At 40.2% G+C, this 20,100-nt stretch overlaps 1 protein-coding gene and 1 long non-coding RNA gene across 6 annotated transcripts in view; one reads left to right on the top strand and one right to left on the bottom strand.

Annotated features, from left to right (window-relative positions):
• Setbp1 (SET binding protein 1) overlaps positions 1–20,100 on the bottom strand; it is a 349,334-nt gene that overhangs the window by 118,533 nt on the left and 210,701 nt on the right. The gene's annotated exons all lie outside the window — the stretch shown is intronic.
• LOC125363891 lies at positions 1,658–18,904 on the top strand. The gene is made up of 3 exons (XR_007213378.1): positions 1,658–1,669; positions 1,702–1,704; positions 18,085–18,904. It is a non-coding gene; the product is annotated as an uncharacterized LOC125363891 (long non-coding RNA).

The following is a 20,100-nucleotide window of genomic DNA, read 5'->3' as shown; positions in this document are numbered from 1 at the left end:
ATAATTAGATGCATTTCTAAAGTTCAGAAGGTGGCCTCTTGCCATTACTCATTCTGGTGGTCAGCTTAAGTGAGTGTCTTATTCTCTTTGACCTTCAACCTAACCTGGTATTCAGAGCTTAAGAACTTCCTTCAGCATCTCTCTTGGAGCTGCCTAACACTATGGAGCCATAGGGAGCTGCTCATATCTGCCCAAAGGCTGTACTTCTAGGTATCTGACTGCATTTTCCTATGTTGCACTGAAATACCCCTGTCCTTAGAAAGTTCCAGCAAGAAGAAGACAAGTATCCCTTCCTTTGGCATCCAGGAACAGAGAATGTGGTCTCAGTGTTACAACTAAGAGCAAACACACCCCAGATGGAGGCTCCTGCACCCTCTTCCCCGGGCTATTTTTAACAGGCTTCAAAATGCTTATCCCCTGGGTCTAGAAATGTGCTATTGTTAGGGAAAATGTGAAGCTAGGCTTTCAAATTCTGTGACCTACAAAAATGAAAATAAAAAAATAAGACTAGCTTCTCAGCACAAACATAGGGAAGCACAGTTCAGCAAAGAGAGAAAAAGAGACATTAGTGAAGGTACAGGGCAGTCAATTCTAGGGCAGCTAAGTGTATGGGGGTTGGGAGGTATTTTCCAAACTTGCCTGTAGATTAGAATTCCTTGAGGCCTCTGTTAAATACACAGCATTCCAGGCCTCTCTCAGCAAGGTCCACATTGTAGTTCTAGGTGTGGACCCCAGGCCAGGCCCCTTATGTTTAATCAAGTAGTTGGAGAGATTGCACTTCAGTCAAGTTCTCCATGGAGGGGAGTTCAGCATGGTTTCAGTATGCTGCAGGGTAGGGGGCTGGGAGGAAATCAGTGTGAAGCCAACAACCAGAGCAAAGCAGAGAGGGCTCAAAGATAGAGCCTACAGAGTACAAGTCACTTAAAAAAATTACTTATTTATTGTCAAAGTGATGCACAGAGGGGCTACAGTTTCATACGTACATAAGGCAGTGGGTACATTTCTTGTACAATTTGTTACAAGTCACTCTTGTGTGTTAAGGGAGGGAAAAATATGGGAGAGAAAGTATCTTTTTAAGTTGTTATTTCCTTTATCCTGTGATGAGTTGTTTTTTTTGTTTTTTTTTTTTTTTGCTTTGTTTAATCACCAGACCACGTGGGCTAAAATAATCATTGACTATAAATTGAGTCTAAGATGTCAAGGAGATGTAGAAGTCACCTGAGATTCCAGCTTTTGTGCATTTGATAGAACATTCATGTAGCATGAATTTTATTTGGAGGAAGATACTACCTCAGACCAGGCTCATAACAGAGCAGGATGAAGGGCTGGTCTCCTGGTTAGGGAGGGTCCTGCCCTTCCCAGTAGTACCTCTGAACTTTATCAATGGTCCTTCAATTGAAGCTCCTTGCAAAAGAGATCATGTGGCCTCCCTGCCACCCTATATTGACTGCCCTTAAATCTCCTGTTCAGTATTGTGCTTCTGAACTTGCTCTAGAAGGCTTCGTGTTGAAAGTGGTGTAGCATCTGTCACATCCGCACTGTGAGCACTGTTCTGTAGGTTGCCTGGCAGGGTTGTGTTGGAAGTTAAACAAGACAGGTGGCAAAAATGTTATCTCAGAACTCAGTCTAAGTGTTCAACTCATCAGCTACTATCCAGGTTATCAAAATAGTTAATTCCTGGTCTCACTACCCATCATAAAGACAGTTTCTTGGTCTATCTGGTCCATTGACTTAACCAGGCCTTAGACCAGGCTCCTTAGAGCTGGCTTTAAGAAGTTCATGGCTCCAAGAAGAAACAGAGGGCAAGCGAGCCAAGGCAGCCCCCCAGGGAGTACACTGCCACATAGCATGGACAATGCATCACAGACCTAGAAACATGAGGCCTTGATACTTCTTGATAACACATCAATCACCAGGCACAAATCCTACAATGAAACGTTTTTGTTTTGTTTTGATTTTTTCCCTGCTGCCTCATGGAAGAGTAAGGTGTTGGTGGTCTTTTTTTTTTTTTCTGCTAGCCTTTGCTAATTATGTTCAAAAGCAGAAAGTTTTCAAGGACAAAGGCCCATTATAGACGCAGGTCAACAGACACCCCCCTTACCTTCTATAACTTCTTCCTTTAATCCCATGTCTTACTTACCTCACCTTTGTTGTATTGTAACAACACTCTCCACTTCCAAGGTAAAGATCTTAATTTCATTTCCTCTTTATTATTTGATCTTTCTAGCTTTCAGTCAGCCCTTAACAAAATTGTGGTTTGACCTTGGGCAAGTTACTTAACCCCCTAGTATTAATCTTTCTCTTTGTCTTCAGAAATGATCTCCCTAGGCATGCCTGCTTCTACAGGTTGCCCTGCAGGTCTAATGGATGTAAAAACATTTTGGAAACCATAAAGCACTATATAAATGCAGGTTATTGCTGCTGTTTGTTATTGTGTGGTTGAGAACTCTTCTAACGATTTGGGAAAGCCAAGCATGCTAAATGTAATCCTTGTAATACAAGTATGAGACACAGGGATCAGTTAGGGGAAGTTTCAGATGATTAAAAAAATCATTTCACGTGTATGGATTTTGTAGAGACTCCCAGAACCTCACTGTTCCTCTTTACATGTCCTTAGTTGAAGGGGAGAAGGAGGAGGAGAAAGGTGAGGAAGAAAAAACAAAAACAACACCTCTCCTCATTCTGGCAATAAACTTCCAGCTCCAAAAGCAGGTTTTATTTAGTGTGCTATAAAAGCAGTCATTTCTACCATCATAAAAGCAGCCTGCCTATCTACCCTGGCTTTCTGCAGTAAGTCTCTGGGTGAAGTAGGGCCTGCTCTTTGCAGGCTGGAGCCTGTCCTTTCCCCCTCTGCCCTCATCCCCTCCCCTTTAGCCCTGTGGTGAAATGAAAGTGAATCCTAAGTATTTTAGTATGTGTGAAGGAGGAGGAGGGAAAAGAAAAACATAGGTTTGGGGAGATGGAACTGAGATTTAATTGTCTTTTTTTTTTTGCTTTATGGTTAAAGCTTCATGTGCATGTGCCCAACAGTGTAGGTCTTGTGGTTTAAACAAATAACAACAACAAAAATACCAGACAGAACTGTAGCAAACTTTCCCAGCCATTAAAAAGGCTCTGGAAAGTTTAGCTCATGCTGGTAGATTCAAAATGAATAAATAAATACAACCAAAGCAATTAAAACTTAGACAAGCTCAAGAGGAACCATGGTGGAAATGTGGGTCCTCATATTGGGCACACTTCTCTCTGAAACTGCTGTCTTCCTGCTTTGCCCATGGCCTTGGGAGTAAACTGTGTGCTAATCATGAGGGAACACATTAAATATCATGGAAGAGGTGACTGAACAGGTACTTAGCTGCACCAAGTCTCATAAGGGCAGGGTGAGCAATTGCTTTGGGAGTGTGTTTCTCACTAAATAATCATTGTTAGCACTGAGGCATCTTTATAGCCTACAGAGTATTTCCAGGTTTCTTCTCAATGAGCCCATGTCCTGCCAAGCTGGCCAAGTCAATGGCTAGGATGCAAAGGCAGCTCAAATAGCAGCAGACTTGGCAGGAAACGCATCCGGGAGAACATCAGGCATCTTGATTTCCAGTGCACCCTGTTCCCCCGAGCCTCAGTTTCCCCATAAAACAAACAGCTGGTATGAAAAAGAGTTTACATGGCTTGTCTTAGCTCTAACACTGTAAAGGCTAAAATGCAACAATTCTTCTTTTAGGATTCAAAATAGAGGAGGAACTTTGTCTTTGAAAACTAAATGGAAGGGGAGATTATTTTCGCTCTCTAGCCTTTTTTTCCCAGCTTGAGGGAGCTACTTCTGCCCCAAGCCTTAGGCTGCAGATGACATTTGACTCACAGATCCCAGAGCCTGTTTATCAGTGGAAAGGACAGAGTGACAAGAGCTTAGGGAACTAGGAGCACAGAGATGCCTAACCCCTAACCTGGCACCATTTATTAACTACCTGGCAGTTACCCTCTTAGTACAAGCTGAAAGGAACTACAGTCTCAGGGGTCTTGCAGCTGGATCTCACTGCTTTCCTGTTTGTATCTATCTACAACCAAATAATGAGCAAGCTGTAGGGATTTCCTGAAAAGCAGAACACTTGGCAAGAGAAGGAAAAAATGACTACAGAATGGATTTCCCAAGTATCCATGGAGCTTCTACAAATGCATCCCAATACCTTAATTTTTTTAATCCTCAAGCCAATCCCGTGTTGGACTATTTCCTTAAGGTCATAAGTCTCTCTGTGTGTTAAGAATTCTACACACTGTCCCAGCTAGCACCAAGGCAATGTGGAGAGGAAGTCTGTAGAAGTTATGAGTGTAGCTTACTGGATTATTGCAACTGCAATGACAACAAATCCCTAAGCTTTGGCCAGTCATAAGTGGGGACGGGGCTGGGGATATGGCCTAGTGGCAAGAGAGCTTGCCTCGTATACATGAGGCCCTGGGTTCGATTCCCCAGCACCACATATGCAGAAAACGGCCAGAAGTGGCGCTGTGGTTCAAGTGGCAGAGTGCTAGCCTTGAGCAAAAGGAAGCCAGGGACAGTGCTCAGGCCCTGAGTCCAAGGCCCAGGACTGGCCAAAAAAAAAAAAAAAAAAAAAAAAAAAAAAAGTGGGGACAAAGGGATTCAATTATATCATTATATCCATAGGCAGAAGAGAAATGAGATGTATAAACATAGCCATATCACACTCAATGGTAAGTGCTTCAAGGCCTGTGGTGTATCAATTGGTTTATTTTACTCAATTCTTTCCTTATACATAGTACTCCCTGACTTACTAGCTGGTAAGGCATGTTTATGACAATGGAAATAATTATCTTAAAGAACAAGACCAGACTAGGACAGATTTACATGATTGTGATGCTTTGAAAGACTTGACAGCCTCAGATGGTCTTAGCTACTGGTCCAGAGCAAGATGCTAAATCTCAAGGTGACCTTGAGCAGCTAATACAGCAGTTAATACACTGACTTCAGTTTGCTAGCCAGTTAGATTAAGAATGTGCTCCGCTGTCTTTCAAATGTTCTGCCATGTTGTACAGGGGAAAGGAGAAGTGCTAACAAAGACATTGAGATGAAATCTAAACATTTGTGCAAGGGCAAGTACAAGTTCTTCTGTTACCTATGGTCATCATACATTTCCATGTTCATTGACTCACTTCACGTCTCTTTCTTCTAATGCAGTTCCTACAGTGTGGTCAGATGAGATGATTTCAAGATCTTCCTAGTACTACTAGCTTAGAAATTCACAAGATCATGATGCTATCTTTGCTAACCAATATGGCAGTTGGCCAGTGCTGATTAGGCAAATGGGTCTTTTCAAGGTTAGGCTAATCTGTGGGGTTTGAGCATCAATGTGTGGACTCTCTGGGTTAATTACCTCTGGGAAATCCCTGATGCTCTTCTTCTCATCACTAGAAGGATACAGTAGCTTCTAAAAGTGCCTGTCATAATGCTTCTACATCTCCAGCATTTTAGAACTCAACAGCATCTCATGTTAATATATGTGTCATGTAATTACATTTCCTTGTGATGGATGCGGTGCCCCTTCAGTTTGAAAGACGAGAGATACTTCACTCAGGGTTGAGAGCTTGTCAAGGCTGTGTTGTGTGTCTGCTCACTGGGGTTCACTTCAGCGAGGCAAGCAAAACACTGCCATTAAAATGGAGCCCTTGTCCTTGCAACAGCTTCTCCAAAGTACTGAAGACAAGAGACTTTTACCTGGGCCACACAATGCTAAGATTCTAACCCTAATGACATGGATGCTAAGAAGGGGGGGATAATTACTTTAGCTCTTTATAAAGGTGATTTGCAACACTAACATTGGCTGAGACTCAGATGGCAGTAATTGATGGGATAGAAAATATCTCCCTTTCTAGGACCTCAGAGAGGTTCATGGGCACAGACCAAATCCATTTTATTAGAAAGACCATGTTTCATAATTCTGCAGATTCACTTCTGGAAATCTCTTGTTCTGACTCAATAGTTACTACATGTGAGATTTGGGGAAAGTCATTTTGCAGTCTCCATAGTCTCATATAAAATGAGCCTGAGTATGCTTAAAACACATGAAGAGTTTTCATCTCTCCATGCATGTGTGTGTGTGTGCATGCATGTGTGTGTGCATGTGTGGTATGTGTGTGCTCCTTATTATACTTATCTATGAGAATATGGACAATAAGTGAAAAATTTTGAGACCTTTTATTTTATTTTTACTTAGGAACATAAGCTAAAATAAAACATTGGAGTCTTCCTAATGCTTATTAAAATTTATGTGTCTACTCTTTGATCCATGAATGGAATTTGGCTTTCTAAGCCTGGCCAAACAATCTTCCAAACACGATATGGTGAAATACAAGGATTATAGATTAGATGGCATCACAAAGGGATCTTGATGCTTGTGACACTAGTTATACAATTTCTTCTACCAAGTAAGCTGTTTCCTATATTACTCTTACTTTCTTACTTCCATGAGCTTTGGGTAGCTCCAGTGTCACTATATTTGTAAATATTCATGCTTTCATTAATTCCTCCATCTTCTAGACTCCTATGAAATTCATTCTGCATGTCCTGTAGTGACCACAGTCAGCCTGACAGGATAGTGATTTGCTGCTGCTATTCTCCCTCTTGGGTTGTAAATCTTCTGATGTGATTCCTTATATCCCTTTGTACTGTTCTGACAACAATACTTGTACTGACTATGATGATTGAGAACTGAAGAAGCATTTGAAAACTAATAAAACACCAGTGGAAGTAATTTTGTTCTATTGGTTGTAGTCCTCCCCCACAAGGAAGTGATTATGTAACTTTAGTTTTGGAAAGCTCCATGATTTCTATCCCCGTGTCTAAGATATGATGCTACTAGAAGCCACACCTAGAACCAGCAGGCAGTATCTTGTCCCATCCCCAAGGTTCATAATTTTAGAGGAATTAAGCCCTTAACAACTATTTATCAATGATTCTGGAGACTCTTTGACTCTCATTATGATAGTTCAACTATTTCATGTTACAAAGAGTGTTTGTAAGGATTGTTGGGAAGCCCAGGAGCTTCATTCTCATTATTTTACAGGACACGAAGGTTTTCTTTCTTTTTCTTTTTTTCTTTTTTTGTATTTTCTTTTTTGGTACAGAGGTACCAGGATGTTGCACTTGCTAGGCAAGTGCTTTGCTACTGAGCTACATCCCAGTCCTTACAGGAAGGTTTTCTACAACTGAATTGCCAGTAGACTTCAGGCAGTGGCTCATGTATAAATTAAGGATTGATGTTATAAGACAGAAATGTAGAACTGGAGAATGGAAATATCCTACAATGATTACCTACTTTTATGTATGCAAACTCTCTAAAAAATTAGAGAAGCCACTCAGCTAGTGAATGATGGGATTAGGAAAAAATCCCATATCATGGAGACATGGTAGTTCAACTCGATTTCTACTACACTATGTTCCTACAATTTTACTAGTATTCTAGTAAATATGAAAGCAAAGAAAGTTGACCAACCACGACTGGGCAAGTAAGACATTTGCAGAGCTAAAATGACTATGCTGAATCTGGGGAGTTGTTTCAAATTCGTCACTGTAGTCTTAAGACATAAGTTCTGAGCACATTGAATTTCCTCCAAAATCTTCTAGTAATTGGCAGTTGTCCCAGTATGTAACTGGGACCCTCAGGGCTCCTAAGGCAGAGGCTGCAAGAAACAGTAGCCAACCAGCAATGATTGAAAGGTACCCATATAATGATGAATATGACATCATTATTAAAAAGAATCTAAGATTTTATAAACCACTGAGCTCTTGTTCTGGATGGTCCTTTAACCTAGTAAGTTTGGTCTTTGCTTCTTTGAGTATATGTAAATTGGTCTTAGCCAAACTATAATCAGTCTGTAAGATTCGATTCAGATCCATCTTCTCTCAATATCATTCTCTTATTTATTCAAGAAATGTTTTTTGAGTAACAGTAAGATGCCAGACACTATTCTGGGGTACAAGAATGGGGGTATTATGGTTAGAATGCTTTTATTCTGCCCAAATTTATGTGTTGGAGATATAATACCAGACCATGACATGTTAGTCATATGTCTACATATACATCCATTCTAACAATTCTGCCAATTATGTAAGCTGAGGGAAATGACAAGAATTGTCAAGTGTTCACAGGTAAGAATCTTCGCAGCTAAGGGATCCAACTATCCATCTTCGAGTTCCTTTCTTCAGTGCGGCTGGCAAAGCCTATCATCTCTCTCTCTCTCTCTCTCTCTCTCTGCGTGTGTGTGTGTGTGTGTGTGTGTGTGTGTGTGTGTGTGTGTGTTGGTACTAGGGCTTGTTCAAGGCTAGAATTGTACCACTTGAGCCATCACTCCATTTGTGGCTTTTGGGGGGCTTAATTAGAGATAAGAGTCACATGGGTTTTCCTGTTCTGGATGGCTTTGAACCTTGATCCTCAGCTTTCAGCCTCCCGAGTAGCTAGGATTACAGTTATGAGCCACCGATGCTCAGCTTCCAATCATCCTTCTTCACTTTGAGAATGACAAGACACATACAACTCTCCAAGAAGTATCTTTCACTCTTGGCAGCCTTCTGGCTTGTTAGTGTCCAAGTGGGATAGATTTCATGTTTCCTAGCTCTTAGTCAAATGCACTTTTCACTCAGACTCTCTTCTAGAAGTACTAACTTCAGGCCTTAATTGGAAGCCTTTCAAAGAGAAGACCCCGGATAGGAGAGGTAGAATTTTAGGTCATTTCAGCTATGCCTGGGCCCTCTTCCTCTGGCTAAGGTACAGTTAAGCCTCTGCTTCTCAAATGCATGTCCTTAGGAAGCATCACCAGAGTAGGACAGCCAGATCCCAATGTAAATACAGATTGTGCAGAGCTACAGCTCGTCCCTTGGATTACTATTTTGAAATAGATGGTGTTTAATCAAATTCTCTGACAATTGTTTATTGAGAAGAAAGCATAAATGGCTCAGCAGAAGTGGGAGGGATTTTGTTTTTCACACCTCTAATGTACTTTACTAAGCTCTCCAAAATATAAACTAAGGGCAGAATGCACTTAGGCCATGGTGAACAAGTCCATTTAAGGGCACACAAGGCATCCAGAGCTTATTTTGTCAAGAACAAATGCACTGCAATGGGAGTCCCGCATGTTCTAGGTGGTGTTTCCTTTGCTACCTTCTCGAATCTTTTTTTCCCCATTTTTTTATTGTCAAAGTGTGATACAGAGGGGTTACAGATTCATATGAAAGGCAGTGAGTACATTTCTTGTTCTACTTGTCACCTCTTCCCTCACTTCTCCCCATCCCCCACCTTCTCCAATCTTGACCCAGTGAACTCTCAAAAATCATAGGGCCTAGTGATATCTTCCCTTTGAAGCACAATTCCAAACGGTCCTCACATGCACTGGCTTAGAGGGTAGAAGCAGAGAGCAGAAATACCTATAATTCCTCACAGCCTCTGCAGCACCAGGCAACTGAAAGCTTAGGTCAAGCAGATGAGGACAAGAGACAGATGAGAAGCAAGTCTGGCATCAAACCCTTCTGTTACAACTACACAAGGATAAAAGGATGTTATAGGTAACAACCTGCTTGTTAACTGAAAAGTCAGGCATTTAGATATCATATCATTTTCCTCAAGCTTTTTTTAAAATACAATTTTAAGACTTTTCTTGACCTTTGGTTGCAATGAAATCAGAGGGTACTTAAACAAAAAGGGTACAAGATAAGACACCCAAGGATCAGAAAGCTGGAAATACTCTCAAATACTCCAAGTCAGACAGCCTTTCCTCAGGCAGTAACTGCAGACAGAGCACATCCACAAATCAGTTGGAAAATCCCAAGCAAGATCCACCAACGTCCTATATTACACTTCTATTGTACAAATGAGGAAACTGCAGCCCAATGTTTATGGCCTAGTGAGAAGGGAATTCCAGTTCAAGTATTTTGCCACGATTCGGTTCCAAGCTCTTTCTCCCCCACCCGGCATCCTGAGAAACATCAGGGCCTGCTCAGAGGGACAATCAGGAGATTCTCTGGAGGATGGGACCACCCCCAATCCATTAGACCTATTAATTTCTTTCTCTAATTGAGTTCCCAAGAGTCAATTAATACTGCACAGTGAAGTCAAAGAATTGCCAACTTGGCTAGTAACCATGGGTGGATGAGGCCTGGGAAATAAGGAAGCCAGCTCATTTGGCAAGTATGTATCACCAGTGCTGGACTATTTATTCTACACTTTTAGTGAAGAGTTATCTCTTATACTTCCAAACACCATTGAAAAGTTGATAAGGAGGAGGATTTTATACATGAACAAACTGTAGCATGCCAGAGTTCAAATGGCTTGACTGAGGTTGTAGAAATTAATAACCAAGCAGGAAGTTGCAAATAGATTTTCCTGACATAGGTGAGGACCTATTTTCACCTCATTATACTAACTGCCCAGAAATAGGCTTTCCATGACTGTGTGGTTTCTCAGATACTTTATTCTGTAAGGATAGCAGGTCAAGTCTTGCTTCCTATGAAGACTCTATTGTGACCTAGAGTACAACAATGTTTACAAAAGTTATGTTTAGGATATATGAGTGCCTGAGAAGAACTTCATAAATATTTGTGGAATGAAAAAAAAAAAAAAGGATGGAGAAAAACATTCACAAGCATTAGGCAATGGAGTTTTCAACATTCTGCATTCTTGACCACACAAACTCTAGGCAGACTGTAAATTGGAAATCAGTAGGAAACAAATCAAACAAATGAAAATCAGGTATTTGTTTGGACTAAGAGAAGCATAAATAGGATGATTTGGAAGGGAAAAGGGTTAAGAGAAAATGTCTTGGAATTACCTACTTTTATATTTAGATCTTATTGCTATTTACTAGTAATGGGGAATACATTTCTCTGAAGAGTGAACACTGTAATAACTACCTCATGGACAAAATAAGATCAAAGAAATGAAGTGTTTTGCCCAGGGCTCCAAGAAATATGTAGCAGGTGCCTGTAATCTCTTCTCCATCCCATCTTCTCATGGCTTTACCGACCTCCTGCTCAAGGGAAGCTCAGCCCTAGTGTGTACCTGAATCTTTCTTTGAATTCTTTATAGTCCAACCAGCTTTCTTCTCATGTGTCTTAACATGTTCTTGCTACTAAAAGAGAAAACTATACATACATTGGAAGCCTGAGTTATTTGCGAGTGCTTCAGTGTGCTTGTAACTTTTTCCATCTAAACAACGTTTTGACCCTTGGAGGACAAAGTTCACGTTGGCCTTTACATTGTCAGTGTTTATCAAAAGGCTGTGCGGGTGGTCAAGTGTCACATGTATACGTATTAATTCACACCCTGGTTATTAGTTGAATGACTTAGATCATGTACTTGATCCTAATGACTGTTTTACTAGAAGAAAGGATTTATACTGTTTTCCTGTGTCACCAAATGAAACTGTATAAATCCTTTGGGATTTGTTTCTGAGTCAGGAGAATTGCTCAGAAAAACTTCTGAAGCATAGCGGAATGAGGGAAATGAATTTAGGCAGAGGTTTTCCCATTGTGATCCTGGAGGATACTCAGGTGTATCACAGATGCTGAACTGCCAAGTTGGGAATGTAGTAGACAAAATGTCTTCATCATGAGTTAGCACAATCATATTCAAATAAACTAGAAACACATACTTATGTTGCAGTAATGACATCGGCAGAATGGAGGTAAGTTTAGTACTTTTACAAAGACTCCCTTGCTTGTCTATGGTCTGAAAGTAATTAAAACATGCATTGACTCAGGATATCCAAGCCCAGTCCTGGCTCAGTTGCTGACATAATGTTCTAAGAATGTGTGTTGGAAAGGATTCTTTGGGTGACAATTGAGAGAAAGCTTACTGCCAAGTGCATTGGTCTGCAAACTGAGTCCTATGTAAGTCCTATTTCAGTTGCCAAATCACATGGTCTATAACAGAGGATGAACCTTTATGTTCCTCCCAGATTTTACATAACCTCATGAAAATACTGATCAATCTCAAACCTATACTAGTCAATGACAGCCAGTGGCATCCATCTTCATATCCACCTACTACTTCCCATTATCCTTTCATTATAGAGACCCTCAGATGAAAAGTGTCACATTCTGCTTGAATCTGGAAGGTGATAGTCACTCAAAAATGGAAAAGAATGACAAATTTGTTCACTGAATGCCAATTTTGTCATTTAGAGAACCTATGATTTTGATCTTACCTAGAGAAAAAAACAATAAGGTAGAAACTCAGTTGAAAATCAAATTTCTAACCGCAGTGCTTGAAATGACAAAACAAAATATGAGCCATGATTTCTCCAATTGTTCAAGTACAATCTAAGTTTCTTAAGTGTAAGGCTGGTGGTCTCAAATGGGTTCTGTCCCAAGCCAGTGTGCTTATAATCATCAACTACTGATCATAGCCATGTTTTGGGTGATAAATCTCCCAGGCCCTGTAACTCACTACACTCTAATTAATTTTTAAATGACATCTATGCAAAGAGATTTATGATACTTCAGATGGTCCCTGATACTCTTCACCAAGTCTAGGATGTGTCCTTTATCTTATAAGTACCCATGCGATTACGTGACTGGAGCTCCGGATGTGTCCTTTATCAAAAGCTAGAGGCTCTGAAAGGCCAGTGCTGGTCACTCATCCTGAGCCCTGCATGAGAATTTTAAGCTCACCAGAACAGCATGCAAATCCTGCATGTACTGCAAAAGTCTGACATAGGAATGAAGAGATGATAGAAACAGAAAATAAGCCCACAAAGGCAAGCCTTCCTAGTAACAGAAAACGGAATGGGCCCAGCCATGGTATGCTGTCAGTGTGACCTTTCTGCAGGCAGCTGTGGTCACTGTAAGCCATTCAAAGATATCTGAGAATGCACACAGAGAAGCCAACCAAACACAAGCTCCAAGGCAGAGATACCTCTCATGGTCCACAGAACCAGGAGACTTTAGTTGGGACAAGAAAGGGCAACCAATATGAGCCCCTGTTTTGGCTGGAGTGTAGAGAAATGACTTTCTGTACCATTCTAGTTCCACTCAAGAGTATCCTTTTTGTTGTCCAGGCTTGCTTGCCTACATAGACCACTAGACTCAGTCTTCCCTAAATTGACCTGGAATCCTCTATATTGTCTCTTTTGTTAGGACAATCATAACATCTACAGTTTGAGCTTGAATCTAACCATGAAGTAGCCTTGAAGAAAGAAGCTTTAATGTAAGAATAGCTGAGAAGAAGGAATCAATCTCCAGGAAGCCTCAGTCCCAGTGTTGTGATGAAGCTGTGTCACTGGCCACATGATCTTACCTTGGGACACTAATCAAAAGAAAACTCAACTTACAACTTGCTTGAGACTTGTGTGGGCATTCTGTTACAGGAAGTAGAATTTAATGTTCATTCACAGGGGAACCATCAATCTATAATCTATATTTGTTGAAAAATATTCCCAACACGACCTGCTGGATCCAGGAAAGCCCTCTCTCAGAGCTGAGTCAAGTATATTACAATAGTGAGTTTTCTCAGATAATTTCCTCTTCTTTGGAAACGCTCAGTTTTCTAGCTTCAGAACTCTGGGTTCCTCTGGGCGAACAGCCAAAATCTGAGGAAGGAAACCTTGTTTTGTGGTTGCTGAAAGGGAAATGAAGCACTAGGGTGTGAGCTCCTGAGCTTTGGGGCAATACAGATACTACCTGTCCTCTTGCATTGTAGGTTGTTTTTGAGAGGGGGAAAAAAGGCTAATAACTGGTATAGAAGGAGAAAAGAAAATAGTAGAAGAGATTTGCTGAACAGTGAAGTGACTTGCTGAGCAAGCCAGAGGATATAAGCATATATATGTAGGGAAAGGCGTATCGTTTCTGGAACACAGACAATCAGTAGCATCAACTTCACAATGTGTATGCCACTCTGCAGTCTTAATTCATCTTTACCATTACTTGACTAACAATACTACATACATGTAAGCACATAAAACTAAGAGATATAGGTAAAACTCACAAACACATATATTGAAATACCACAAACATGGGCCCTGGTCACAGAAACTTTCAAGACTAATATTCAACAATAAATCCTTCATCCAGGAGAATAGTGTCATGAGACATCTTGACCTGTTCTCAGAAAAGCACCTCAGTTGCCACTTCCTGTGGAAGCAGCCCCTAAATTCTCATCTTGCTAGAAGAGCTCAGTTCTTCAAAATTCTAGCACTTTCTTTAAAACTGACACAGCAATTGTCAAAGTGTGTGCAATTGTAAGTGTGGGTGTGTCTGTACATACATCTCATCTCCTTCCTAAGTATTTAAGATTCTTAATGATGAATAGCAAGACCTACATACCTGAGTCTCCTTGATGAGTTCTGTCCTAACTATTGGCATTTAGTGAGCATTTGCAAATATCTATGGTTGGCTGAGTATCTATTACAGAAAAGCAGTGGGTGTCAAATAGCATCAAGCAGTTCATTTGTGATAAAGGTTCAATGGAGTGCTCAGAGACCTCTGTGGGTATGGCCTCCACTGTTAGCAGAATTTAAGCAGCCAAAAGAGAGGGGAAGGGAGAACACTCCCACCTAGCAGTGAGAGACCTGGAGGGTGGTATCTTTTTCTATGACTTTGATAAAATGCCCTTCATCTGGAGGTAAGTGGTTTGCAGGCAGCAAAGGCACTACTTTGGGAGACGAGCTTTCTAAGTTCTAACCTGAACTCTGTTGAGAGTCTCTGAGAATTATTTTAAGCTGCGTGTGATGGCTCACATCATCATCCTAGAGGTAAAGATTATGAGGACTGGAATTCAAGGCCTGATCAAGAAAGTAGTTCATGAAATTCCCACCTTAGCCAACAAAAAGCTAGATATAGTGGTATGTACCTGTCTTCCTAAGTAAAAATGAATAGAGAAAACAGGACAACCTAGGCTTGGAAGAAATAAATTCCTTCCAATGAAAAGGACTCAGGAACACTTCATGTTTCCTGACTGTGCCTCCCTCACTCCACTATTCTCTTTTAAATTTGTGCTTCAATGCAAACAAATGACAGCGGTGATGGTGGCAGGCCATATCATGAGGGAATAAAATTAAGTGTGTATATCTTTATCCCGATCCAAATGACTATGTTAACAAATATTCCTGGGATGAATGAGACACTGTCTGATTATTGTTGGTGATGTCAGCCATGCAGAAAGCAGGTAGATCTAAACCTTCAGAGAGATTTATACAACAGTTATGGAATCCAGTGTGGACTTCCTATAAAAATGAAACATGAATTTAGAGAAAGGAGAGTACAGTGTGATCCACAGGAATTTGACTATGCTTCTTTAAACAAAAGGGGGTAAATCTGTCTTCAGAGAGTCTTTCAATTTCTTGAGACTACACACTAATCTAGAACTTCCTAAATATAGACAAAGTAGAAGAGTATTATTTAAATTAAAAATACAAGAGAAAACAGGAAAAAGGATGACACACCATAATCACATGGTATCATTGTGGTCAATCCTACACGTGTCCCTTTAAATCTCTGTGCCTCTGACAAAAGTTATTAGTATTGTGTCTGTAAAATTGGGGGTGACAATAATTAAATAATATTCATGTAAAAACATAACACTATATCTTACACTTCATAAATGTTACACAAGATAGACAAACTATTAAAAGTACTAACTACAAAGAGTAGGAAACAGAGAGGAATGGAAAGAGGTCACTGTGTTCTTTTGAGCTTCGAGATACTTTGAGCTCAGACGCGGGAAGAATAATATACTTCCTCCTAAACTGAGCCTGACAGAAAAATCACACAGCCTTGGCTTTGGACCCAGGATGCTTTCCTCATTGCTCTGGGACACATGACCAACAAAAGACTTCTAGACCCTGGTCTAGTCAAGTTCTGGGCTGTAAAGCTAGACGTGGAGCAGAGACATTCTAATCTCATGCTGTCTTCCCCACAATCTCTCCAAGGACCTATCTACTTCCAGTGTAATTCCTATGAACACCAAAGAAGTTTCTTTTCCCCACAATTTCTCCCTATTTTTCTTTCCTTTTTTTCGTGACACTAACCCTATCCTACTACAAGGATGACAAGTTCACCTTAAGGAAGACAAGTCCATTACATTTGCAAGTCTTGAACTTTGTGATTCTTTTTTTTTTTTTTGGCCAGTCCTGGGGCTTGGACTCAGGGCCTGAGCACTGTCCCTGGCTTCTTCCTGCTCAAGGCTAGCACTCTACCACTTGAGCCACAGCGCCACTTCTGGCCATTTTCTGTATATGTGGTGCTGGGGAATCGAACCCGGGGCCTCATGTATACGAGGCAAGCACTCTTGCCACTAGGCCATATCCCCAGCCCCACTTTGTGACTCTTAAACAGACTCAGAAACAGCAGCAGCAGATTCCTGGCCCTTGTGTAAACTGGAAAAAGTCAGATTTTTCTGACTCTTGAGACATGAAGGTGATAATGCTAGGTTAATAGAAGACTGAAGGTGGATGAATTGTATACAAAGGAAGTTATATGTAAGGACAGAAATTAGTATTTGTAATATTTAAAACACATGCATATATGAGTGCCTTTGGAAAATGTGTTACCAATCATTGTTTTCAAGATTAGAAGCCCAACAAACCCTAAGAAGAGAATTATGGAACATCAAAATGGTGAGATTGGGGTGCAGAGGAATTGGGGAAGCGGGAAGGTGGGAAAAAATGAGGGAGGAGGTAACAAGTTTGACACAAAATGTACTCATTACCTTATGTATGTAACTGTAATCCTTCTGTATATCGCTTTGACAATAAAAATTAAATAATTCTGAAAAAACATTCACAAGCTGATTTTAAGGTTCATCTTTCAGGTTTAGCAGTAGAGTGCTTACTTAGCATGCATGAAGCCCTGGGTTCCATTCCCTTAACACCACAGAAGTGGCTCTATGGCTCAAGTGGTAGAGTGCTAACCTTAAGCAAAAAGAAGCCAGAGACAGTGCTCAGGCCCTGAGTCAAGCCCCAGGGATGGGAAAAAAATAAGATTCTTCTGTCAGGAACTGAAAGTAGCCATAACGATCTTGATTAAAAGTAAAACAAACTTGGAGGAGTCCTCTTCCTGATTTCCAAACTTACCACAAAGCTATAGCAAATAAGAGTGTGATACTATCGTAGAGACACAGAAATTAATAGATTTAATTATGCAGTAAAAAACCCTTACATTATCAGTTGGCTATTAATGTGGCTGGTAAGCTATGGACAAAAGACTTTACAACTAAACATACATGTACAACAGAAGGAGGAGGAAAAAGAGGTATAAGGGAAGGAAGAGAAGGGAGATTAGATAGTTATAATTGTAATATACCTTTTTCCCTTATGCAAAAATCAACTCAAAAGAAACCTCAGTATTGTATATATGTTTGCCTAAATTGGAAAAGGCAAACCAGTGCAACAGCAACACTTACAAGACAATATATTGTTAACTAACTGTACTACTCAGGGTGGAACTGGGGAGGAGGGAAGGTGGGAGAAAAATGAGGAGGAAGTAACAAGTTGGACAAGAAAAGTACTCAGTATCTTACGTGTATAACTACAACCCCTCTGTACATCACCTTAACAATAAAAAAAAGAAACTAGAGAACTATATGAAAGGTTAAAAACAGGAGTACATTTTCCTGAATTTGGGCCCAGTAAATCATTCTTAGATATAAGATCCCAAAGTACATGAAACAAAGAAAACGTAGATAAATCATTCTTTATAACAATTTTTTGTTTCAAATTGCAGCATAAAGATGGGAAAGGAAAACCCACTGAATGGGAGGAAATACTTGCAAGTCGTGTGTCTGATAAGAGCCTTCCATCTCAAATATACAAAGAATTCTTACAACAATGATAAAAAGGAAAACAACCATGAAAAATGGGAACGATTTGAGCAGTCATCATGTCCCTTATAATGTACATGGGGTTAAATTATATGCTCAGCATCATTAATAATTAAGAAACTGTTTAATCAAAACCACAATGACATGCTATACCTCAGACTTACTAGCATAGCTGAAAGGAAAGATAAGATAGCAGCACATGATGACAGTGAAGAAAAACTGGAATCATACCAACCACTTGTAATAGGCAGTGGCTTTGGAAACTGGTTAGAACCCAGATAATGCTTCCCCTGAAACCGAAACTGTCTCAATTAGTTTATGTGTCACTTCACCAATGTTGACTAGGATGATGATAAACCTAGCACAACACAGGGGCCTCTGAAAAGCTCAGTCTGGGAAGATGTCCTTGGCTCCAAGGTAGAAGGACCTAGTGGAGAGGATGCTATAGCCTGCCAGCAGCATGGCTTATAACAAGATCTCAATTTACATCATGGTTACAGCACGTGTGGTACAGTCAGCTGGTGCTTTGATTCTGCAGTGCCTTCCCATCAGAGCCCTTTATTTGCAAGCAAACTCTCTGGAGATGAATACCTGGTTTGGGGGAAAGTAATTAGCTAATTAATTCCACTCAGACATTGTTACTGAGTATCTAAGATGTGCTAGGCATATTAGTGGCAATTGAAGAAGCCATACGTTTTATATATTTATTACCCTTCTAAATACCATCAGAGTCACAGTTCAAGATTCTGGGATGCAACAGAATGAACCAACTACCTCTTTTCAAAGATCTACAATCGCTGGTAAGTTCCCAAGTCTTTCTAACCCAGGACAACCATCTTTAGTTCCAGGGATAGACTTCTACTATCTTAGGCTGTCCTCTGTTTTGTCTCTTGTTTCTCATATTGCCTTTAAAACATGGTGCCCCGTGTCCACTCCAACTGGAATGTACCAGTACACTGTATTAGAATGACTACCCCTCTTACCATGAAGCTTCAAACTTCTATTCATTGGCCCATAGTTTCCTTTTATTCTTTTCATTTTGAAGTTCCATATAGCTCTCTGCATCAAGGATGGCCAATTTTGCATAAAAATCCATTTCTTATTTGAGCATTTTGCAAGATATTTCCTTACTGCCTTCAGTTAGATGTCACCATTAGAGGGAATTCTAGAAGGAGTCTGGTTTCCTGACATACTAAAGGAGAAGGGCTGTTCCGCTGACAATAAATAAGTCAGATCAGCCTACCATTACTGTAGAAATGACCAGGTCTTTATTCAGATGAGCTATTATCAAGTCAGGCCCATTTTGGTACAAGGATTACAGTTTCAATATAATCACAGGATTTTCTATTGCTACATCTTTGACAAAGGCTTCACATTTTAGGAGGTCTCTTTTTTTTTCAATAGTTCCTCATTAATAATCAATTTTACACCTATGCCAGTGAGAAACCACTTTAAGGAGGTTATTTAATACAACAGCCTTGCCTTTGAAGGAGCAGGGGTATGCAACACAAAATAAACAGAGATTATATATATATCGCCTATAAATAAAAACTAGTGAGCACTGATTCCCAGGACTGAAGTGATAGAGAATAACTTTGTGTTTATATGCTGTCTATGTTGGTTTTTTTGTTTTGTTGTATTTTTGTTTTTTTGTGCCAGACCTGAGGCTTGACCTCAGGGCCTAGACATTGTCTGTTAGTTTTTGTGCTCATGTTTTCCAGCCTAAGCTGATTTTGAACCTCAGTTCTTAGATCTCAGCCTTTTGAGATGCTAGGGTTACAGATGTGAGAAACTGGCATCCAGCTAATATACTGTCATATATGCTGCTATTAGGAACATAACAATATTATGTGCAAACAAAGAAAAGTATCTGTTCAATGTCCATTTCATCCTTCTCATTAAAGAAAAAGTAATGGCACTGATCTTATACCATGGATCCACATTGAACCCATGGTAAAAAAGAATTGTATTTCCTGCTGGTAAAATTCAACAGTTTTATTTATTTGTTCACTCGCCCATTTATCTATTCATAAAGTATTATGTGTAGCTAGCTGTAGACTCACATTCCAGTAGGTTTTATGCAGGATAATAAAAATTGAAAGATATGCCTTCAATACACTTTAGGATTAAATGGAGGAACAGGATGTGTGCAAGATGCTCACTATACAGAAGACACAATAACAAGTCTTATAATGGCAATGACACCTGTGCTTGCCCAGATCAGAAGTGCTGATTTTGGCCAGGGCTGGGGGCTCACACCTATAATCTTAGCTACTCAGGAGAAGTT

Source organism: Perognathus longimembris, chromosome 15 (assembly GCF_023159225.1).
Source record: "Perognathus longimembris pacificus isolate PPM17 chromosome 15, ASM2315922v1, whole genome shotgun sequence".
Classification (NCBI taxonomy): Eukaryota; Metazoa; Chordata; class Mammalia; order Rodentia; family Heteromyidae; genus Perognathus; species Perognathus longimembris.
This window is presented reverse-complemented; position numbering and strand designations above follow the sequence as displayed.